Raw genomic sequence first — 9,722 nt, 5'->3', positions numbered from 1 at the left:
AGGCAAGTTAGGTTCACTCAGATGCATAGCATGGACTCACAGTAATGGAGGCGCATGATGAGGTAGGACACAAAAGGAGGAGGACCCTGCCCAAAGGCTTACAATCTAGAGGGAGAGGTAAGGACACGAAAGGTAGGGGACCAGAGTTCAGCTGTGGGTGTAGAGCACTTGTGAGGGGTAGTAGGCCAGAGTGAAAAGGTGAGTTTTGAGGGCCTTCTTGAAGATGTTGAAGGAGGGAGCTGCCCTAATGGGTGGAGGTAGGGGGTTCCATAGTGTTGGAGAAGTCCTGGAGGCGTGCATGGGACTGGGTGATGCGGGGGGCGATTAGGCGAAGTTCATTGGAAGAGCGGAGTGAGCGGCTAGGTGTGTACCTCTGAGTAAGATCGAAAATGTAGGTTGGACAGGTTTCGTGGACAGATTTGTAGGTCAGACACAGTATCTTGAATGTGATTCTGGACTGGATAGGAAGCCAATGGAGGGATTCAAGGAGGGGATCCGCCGTGGTGGAGCGATGGGAGCAGTGGATAATTCTGGCTGCCGCATTCATGATGGACTGCAGTGGGGCTGTTCGTCTCCCTCCTCCCCTTTGCCTCAAAACTCCTTGAGCGTCTGGTTCACAAACGCCTGACCCAGTACCTTAATGCCAATTCACTGCTAGACCCACTGCAATCTGGATTTCGGCCTACCCACTCAACCGAAACTGCTCCCACTAAAGTGGTCAATGACCTTGCCTTAGCTAAAGCTGAAGGTAAATACTCCATTCTCCTCCTCCTTGACCTTTCAGCAGCTTTTGACACAGTAGATCATCCCCTACTCCTCCAGTCACGATCTCGCCCTGACCTGGCTTTCATCCTACCTTTTCAACTGCTCCTTCAGGACAGCCTTCAATGAGTCCTCGTCCACCCCCAACCACCACTCGGTGGGAGTCCCCCAAGGCTCGGTCCTTGGTCCCCTACTATTCACCCTATACCCATCCTCCATTGGCAAGGTTATCTCCTCCATGGGTTTTAACTATCATCTGTTTGCAGATGAAACCCAGATCTACCTCCACACCCCTGACATATCCACCACTACCATGGACAAGGTCTCCTCCTGTCTATCAGCCATCTCCTCCTGGATGTCCGCTAGGTTCCTGAAACTAAATCTAGACAAAATGGAATTTATGATCTTCCCACCCCGGCCATCCATGAACGGGAGGTTCCCACCCCGGGCCATCCAGCGGGCTTGAGAGGTAGGGCGAATGGTAGTGTGGTTAACAGTGACATGCACATCTGGGAGAGATGTGCATGTCACTGTTAACCACACTACCATTCGCCCTACCTCTCAAGCCCGCTGTCTGGGTTTCACCCTGGACTCCGCACTCTCCTTCACTCCCCACATCCAAAACCTCACAAAGTCCTGCAACTTCCACCTTCATAACATTTGTAAGATTCGCCCTTTCCTGACCTCTGCCACCACCAAACTCCTCATCCATGCCCTCATAATTTCCCGCCTTGACTACTGTAATGCCCTTCTGTCTGGTCTCCCTATGACCCGAACGGGATCTCCTGGAGGGCTTGCCCCGTCGCCATGGTGACGGGGCGGGATGACGTCACCGATGTCACCAACGTCGGGACGTCATTGGGAGTCCCTAACCACCCCTCAGCGCTGCCTGGCACTGATTGGCCATGCAGCGCACGGGGTCTGGGGGGGGCGCGCGGCGCGACGGATATTGGCGATTGAGCGTGGGGTGGCGGCGATCGGTGTGCTGACGCAGCTAGCAAAGTGCTAGCTGCGTGCAGGAAAAAAAAATTAAACAAATTGGCCCAGCAGGGCCGGAGAAAATCTCCTGCGCGGCTTACCCCGAACTACGTTCGGGGCTACCGCCAAGGAGGTTAAAACAGAAGGAAATTTGCAATAATTCAGCTATAAGTGAACATTTTGCTTGCTTGGCTTAAAGAGACACTGAAGCAAGAATAATTCTCGCTTTAGTGCTCATAGTTAGCAGGGGCACGTGTCCCGCGGCTAAACGGGGGTCCCTTCACCCCCAACCCCCCCCCGCAAAATCAACGACCAAACTGGTCGTAGATTTTGCTGCTCCTAGAGGCAGGGCTAACGGCTGCAGCCCTGCCTCTAGTCGCGTCTATCAGCGGCGCATCGCCGCCTCTCCCCCGCCCCTCTCAGCGAAGGAAGACTGAGAGGGGCAGGGGATAGGCGGAGATACGCGCTGACAGACGCGCGTGGGGCAAGGCTGCGGCGGTTAGCCCTGCCTCAATCCGGAAGAGATCCACGGCTGCACGGAGGGGATTTTGGGGGGTAAGGGACCCCCATTTAGCCGTGGGATAGCGGCGTTTTAGCAGGGGCACACATGCCCCTGCTAACTATGAGCTCTGAAGCGAGATTTATTCTCGCTTCAGAGTCTCTTTAACCAGGGCGAAAAGGGATAATTTGCATATTCAGTAGTAGTGCATTGTGGGTAAGCACAAATGTTCACTTATAGCTGAATTATTGCAAATTCCTTCTGTTTTAAGAAGGCAAATTACACCAAGCTTTGCTTTTATAGTAGGAGGGCTTTTTGGTTCCTTTTATCCCTCTATAAATTCCTAGTAGTTTGGGTCACCCTGAGCTGCTTGGTTACTCTGTTGTACTGGTCCAAGCCCTATTTCATACAACCTTATCAATCCCTACCATGTACTGATGAGGACCAAAAGTCTGAAACAGGCAGTCTACATGTGGGTTTGATATGGCTGTGTAAAACTTAACGCTATTGGCTTGTTATACACCAGCGGTTCTGGGAGCTTGCTTTGGTTAACAAGGGCGAAAAGGGATAATTTGCCTATTCAGTAGTAGTCAACTTGTTTATGGGAACAATTGATAATTACCTTCTGATTACTGAGCCTGAAAATCTGATCAAATGATCGGAGGAAAATATTGTATTGTTAATGGGCGCCTTAACATAGACACGAAGGAATGGTCTTAGAGTGACATGGCAGTTTCCATTAATGTAATAGGTTTGTTGAGTGCTGAGGAACTAAAACGCTCTGCAGAAATGTTCTATATATTCACTATATCATCCATTGCAATAGTAATAAGGGGTATAAAATATGTTTTAATTTTACATCTTCATTATATTACCTTTATTATCTTTTCGTTGTATAACCTTTGTAAATTTCTTTTACTAGAGTCCCCATGCTCAGTAGTATTTCTGTCCTTGCTACACTCAAAGCCCTGTTTTCTACATAATGATTGCCCGCGCAAACACTTAGGAGAGATATAAACCGACATGTAGCCTGAGATCTTATGCTGCTTATTTTATCCATTTCTCAGGATTTTTTACCCCTTTTTGTGTCACATGCAGCCAACACCGTTAATATGGGTGATTGAACAGAGGACAATAGGACAGGGGACAAACAGCCTCCCTTCTGTAAGGAAACCACTGAAAAGGCTGTAAGGCGCTTCAATTCCCAGGCCGGTAGCTAAAAGAAAATGAAGGGGGTAAGAATAAAAGCTAATTTGTGTATTTATTTCTTCACTCCCACCTCCGCCTATGTAACGTGGCCCCCACCCCTCCAACTACAGCAGCTTCAATTAATCTCTGTCATAGTGTAATCAGAAGGAGAAGGAGCATGGACAAATATGGATGGATCAGCAATTAATCTAAATCACTTTAATAGAAAGAGTTGGAGGGGGTATTCAGTCTCTTGAGAGGTGTTTAGCCAAAGAGGTAAGTACTATGAAAGCCCTATAAGACACTGCTGTATGCTTGCGAGGGAGTAACTACAGGCTGAATAGGAAGATGCATCTGAACACATCCCAGATGGGCCAATAGATTATAAAATAAAGCTTCTAGTTGTTCAGAAACTAAACTGCTGGGTTATGTCAGAGAGCTAAACCCACATTAGTATGGACTTGTTATTTGCACTAGGGGAAATGTGACTTCTCTATGGAGTGTGTTCATTGTACATTAAGTACAACTGCAGGAAAATAAATGTTAGTTTTAGAGAAGGAGGAGTGGCTTTTCAAACTCTTCTGTGTTTTTATTGGTGTCTGTATCCCCACTGGAGTGATCTACCCTCATTGTTTACTCATACAAAGGAGAGAGTTTATTTTGCTACCTGTTTCAGGGGTCGTAACTTGCTTCATCAGGTGACTCTGAGTGCCAGCAAATATCCCACACATGTCTCTCTATAGACACCCATGCCTCATATACCTGATGAAGTGACTTTAAAGAGGAACTCCAGCCTAAACAAACATACTGTCATTAAGTTACATTAGTTATGTTAATTAAAATAGATAGGTAATATAATCTTTTACCCACACTGTTTTAAAAGAATGTTTGATTTCATGAGGGCAGCCATCTTTTTGGTTGAAAGGAGGTGACAGAGAGCATGAGACACAGTTCCAACTGTCCTGTGTCCTGAGCACCTCTCCCAGTTGCTAGGCAACGTGAATAACAACATAGGAAATCCCATCATGCTCTGCACAGCATCAAGGAAAAAAAGCCCGGGCTTTTTTTCTTTGATGGGTGGAGCATAGCTAAATATGCAGCTAAAAATTAAAAACAAAGTTCTGATGCTGTCAAACTGTTAAAGAAACACCAAGCCTTTTCAGTTATGCTGAGTAGATTTTTAGTCCGGAGGTTCACTTTAAGGCCGGTTTTAGACTTGGCGTGTGCTGTGTGATGCCTCGCCCCTGCCGCATTGCACCGCAACACACAAAATCACAAACATATGACCCAGCAGCAGAGTACACTGGCAGGGTCATATGTATAGCACTGCCCCTCCCCCCCCCCCCTTACACATACCCCTGCTGGACAGGAAGTTATTCACTGGGATTATTCACTGGGATTCCCTTCATATTTACGTTATTCCGCTCATGCACACCGCACCGCCGCCACCAACATTTTTTTAAGGTATGCATTGCCTATTCACTTCAATGCGCTGTTGTTCCTGCATCGACAGAACTTCCAGTGCAATGCAATGGGCTGCATTATGTGTGCAAGGCTCCATAACCTTGCATTGCCTTTGTGGCCCCTTGCGGCAACAGAGAGGACCTCAATGCAGGTCTCCCAGGTAAGTGTAAAAGAGGCCTCACAGGAAATGGCTACATCTCCAGCAGGCACAGAGACAATGATAAACAAACATATACACAATTTTGCAGGCTGTTCAACCTGGGCATCCAATTATTGTATCAAATTTGAGGAGAATCGTTGCCACAACATGGTCGCACGATCAATCTTTTGATCGATTTCCATCCAAAATCAGTCATGTGGAATGGACAATTCAAGAAAATATGAGCCGCAAGGTTTCGATCGGGTGCGCGACAGAGAGTGGTGTTCAATATCACGACTGACGGACCCCCAGCCATGTACCTGTGCCTGTGTGCAATGTTGAAGGTTCATCTGGCACACTAGTGCGAATTCGGGCCTCCCCCTGTGTTCGGAAACTGCAAGCGCCTGTTCCATGTCACTACATGCACCTGATGTCACATAGTACAGCCGCTTGCTGTAACACTGGACTAGGCCAGGTGACAGGTGAGTCTCCAACACTGCACACGAGCACGGGGGAGGGGGGGCATATGCACTTTGGGGGCAGCAGCCAGAATTAAAGGACCAATATCATGAAAATCGTAAAATGTAAAATATATGCCAACACATACAAATTAGAAAAATGGAGAAAAGGGTGCTCTATGGTATTAGTGATGATGGTATTTTCGCATTCTGGACTTTTTTTTTTGTTCATGAATGCAATTACTTTTTTTTACAATAAACTAAATTATATGAAAAAAAACAAATGAGACGTACATTTCTTTCAGAGTAAAATGAACTGTAAATTACTTTTTTCCTATGTTGCTGTCACTTACAGTAGGTAGTAAAAATCTGACAGAACCAACGGATTTTGGACTAGCCCATCTACTCATGGGGGAGTCTCAATATTTTTTTTAGTTTCAAAAGCTCTTAGTGAATGGCAGTTGCTCTGTCCAACTGCCAAAAAAAGTGTGCAGCGAACAGGGAGGCTGTGCAGCATCTTTGTATGAATCCTTTTTGAAGAGTGTCTCTATAAACAATAAAGGCCATGCTGAGAATCCCCCATGAGGAGATGTGCTAGTCCAAAACCTGTCGGCTCTCTCAGATTTTATCTGCCTACTGTATGTGACAGCAAAATAGGAGAAAAAGAAATGTATGGCTCATTTTACGCTGTAAGAAAAATACTTCTTATTTGTATGTGTTTACGTGCGTTTTAAATTGTACAGTTTTTCGCAATAGTGGTCCTTTAAAGAGGAACTCCAGTGAAAATAATGTAGTAAAAAAAGTGCTTCATTTTTTACCATAATTATGTATAAATGATTTAGTCAGTGTTTGCTCATTGTAAAATCTTTCCTCCCCCCGATTTACATTCTGACATTTATTACATGGTGACATTTTTTACTGTGGGCAGGTTATGTAGCTGCTCCTAGCTGTTTTGGCTGTTAGAGACAGCTGTAAACAGCTCATTCCTGTCTGTGAACATTGTTACATTGTGGCAGTTTGCCCAGAGTACCGCGGTACTCAGAGCTTCTTGTGTGAGGGGTTTCAGCACAAAATCAGTCATACAGCGCCCCCTGATGGTCTGTTTGTGAAAAACATTATATTTCTCATGTAAAAGGGGGTATCAGCTACTGATTGGGATAAAGTTCAATTCTAGGTTGGAGTTTCTCTTTAAATCAGGAATCAGTATGCAGTGTGTGGTCAAACAATAGATCTCTCCCTGATCAGATTCAATCAGAGAGGGATCAATCTAGTGGTTGATCTGGGTGCAGATTTTCAATTAAAAACAACAAATGCCATTACCCTGTAACTGCATATAGCTAATGCACCCAAGCACATATTAACAAAGCATCCAGCATAGTGTTCACATACAGCCTGAATGCTCCAGGGTAACATCAGATTAAAAATCTGCATATTTAAAGCTTTGTTTTACCAGCACGCAGCCCTCATAACTTATCCTAGGAGACGCAAGAATGATCCTGTCAGTTAAGTTACAGTAGGAAGTGAGCCCGCCCTTTACACTAATGGGGTCAGGCACCTACTTGTGTCCCAGATAACCATTACCTCTGTTAAAAACACATTTGGCCGGCATCCATGGACTTTCCTGGCTGTGTCTGGCCAGGCACATGTCTTCCTCCACTGATTAAGTCTGCATCTCTCTTAAAATAGACCGTTTTGCGGCTTCCGTTGTATTACCAGGCGTATGTCAGCCTGTGGAGGTAGGCCTTATAAATCTAAGCTTTCACTAGATGTTAATTATCTGACAACCATGCTGCCTGAACTTAGCATGGTTCATTATGAATTATGGGTCAGCGTGTTCAGAGGAGAAGTGTATAACTTATTACATATGTAAAACCTTCAGGAGAATATGTGGAGCTTTTTCATTGCGTAGCTACTAGCAGTGATGAGCACCAATTTAGCAAAACCGCGGGCCCGTTTCCACTAGAGCGAATCCGCATGCGTTGTCCGCATGCGGATTCGCATAACCAATACAAGTGGATGGCCCTGTTTCCACTTGTCAGTTTTCTTCTGCGTTTTTCTGTGCAGGATTTTTCTGCACGGTAGAGCCTGCAGAATTCGCCTGCGTGTGGAATGCAGGCGAATCGCAGGCAATGTATTTAATAGGGAAATCGCATGCGTTTTTTGCATGCGTTTTTTCCTGCGATTTCGCATGCGATTTCGCATTGAAAGTAATGTTAAATGACACAGGCAGTGACATGGTTAAAATCGCATGTACCCTGCCTATGTGAAATCGCATGCGAAATCGCGGCAAAAACGCATGCGAAATCGCATCCGCATGCGATTTCGTCAGCGGTGCTATGCAGCGATTCCGCACCGCACTAGTGGAAACGGGCCCTAATTTTGCACCGTAATTCGCAATAACAAAGCAACATCGTAATGCGAAATTTCAGGGGAAAAAAAACATTTAATTTTGCATGTAACCGTAATCAGGAATAGTAATTTCACAATTGCACGTAATTTTCGCGCAATTTCGTACTGTCATTAGCTGCTTATAGCAGAGCCTCCATACATGCTATCATCACCAAAATTGCTAGGTATATTAAGTGGAATAGTAGGAATAAGTCACATTTACAAAAAGACCTTGTCGTTTTTGAGAAATTTGATTTAAAAAAATGCACAGAAAAAAAAGTTTGTTTCATTTTTCTGAGTTTAAAAAACATTTTATTTTTCTTTTTTTCAAGCTCTTTTTGAATTTTTTTTTAACTTATTCCTACTATTCCCCTAAATATACCTAGCAATTTTATTGACAATAACATGCATGGGAACTTTGCTATTGACAGCTAAAGTTGACACAAATTTAAGCAAAAATGATGTGAAATTAAGAATAGATGATGTGAAATCAATTAAATGTCCAAATCGTAATTAAATATGGCCGTAATTGTGAAATTTCACATAATGGTAATTAGCAGATTACAATCATTACTAGCTACTAGAACCAGTAATTATTTACACCTGCATACAATACTGTAACCAAGATGTATTAAGCCATCAGCAACCCAACTCTATCATACTAAAATTAGAATTTTTTTTAAAGTTGATACTACAAAGGTTTTGTTTATTGTTCTTAAATAGACTGTAACAAAATTTTAAGCCTTATTTCTTCTATCCTATAAGTTCCTATACCTGTTCTAATGTGGCCTGTCTTACTGCAGCCTTTCCTACTTGCACTGTCTCTGTAATAAATCTTATCTCCTTTCCTCTGTCGTGTCTGTCGGGCTGAGGCTGGAATGTGTGGAATGTGCAGCACTGCTTGTCATTGGCAGAAGCTTTACACACCCTTTCCAAGCTCTGCATGAGTCACACAGTAAGCTAGTTCTCAGCCTATGATACTGTGGTTAGAAGCCAGTCTTTTGTTTGTAAACACTGCCTAAAACTGTTCATTACAAGCCAGGATTGCAGCAGGGAGTGGCAGAAAAAGCACAGAGGGGCACAGGAGAAAATAAGGAATAGAATGGTATGCTTTTTATTGTAAGAATATTAGAGTACAGATTCTCTTTAATGTAAATAATGTAAATGACTTATCCTTTACATTCAAGAATATTCATGCTAATTACATAGCAAGCATATTAATAGGGTGTTCCAGCAGAGTATGAATTCCTATAACCCCGGGACTCCCAATATGTTTGATATGTGGGCACTGTATGATCTCCCAGCAGCGCTCACATGGAGCTCAATCTGCCGATACTGGCGGACGCCCACATCTCCCATCACCGATTAAAAGGGTTTGACGCAGTGCCTGACATTCAGACATATAGGGTCCAGTGGCGCAGATTTATCAAAAGCAGTGCAAGGAAAATATGAGCAAAACTGGTGTAGGATGGATAAGGTACCCAGACGAAGGCTCCTGATTGGTTGCTCGGAGCAAGCACTCCACTTCTGCATTATATGTGCTTCAATTCCCCTTGTACTCATTTTGATAAATCTGCCCCAATATGTGGAGTAATGTTCCATACTGCACCAGACAGAGTGTGAATAAGCCCTTACTACTTTTCTGTGCGTTTGAACAGCTTATTAGTTAGCACTCACCCCTTGCAATGGTCAGGACACTAGCTGCATGGAGTGCATGTGTTTTCCGTGTGTTTGCATGGCTTATCTCTGAATGCTTTGGTATTCCCACATCCCCAAAACATACTGCTAAGGTAATTGGCTTCCCCAGAAGCTGATCAATCGTCTGGAGAATTGCATCATTAATAGG

Source organism: Hyperolius riggenbachi, chromosome 2 (genome assembly GCF_040937935.1).
Source record: "Hyperolius riggenbachi isolate aHypRig1 chromosome 2, aHypRig1.pri, whole genome shotgun sequence".
In the NCBI taxonomy this organism is placed as follows: domain Eukaryota; kingdom Metazoa; phylum Chordata; class Amphibia; order Anura; family Hyperoliidae; genus Hyperolius; species Hyperolius riggenbachi.
The sequence above is the reverse complement of the archived record's forward strand: the minus strand, read 5'-3'. Positions refer to the sequence as shown.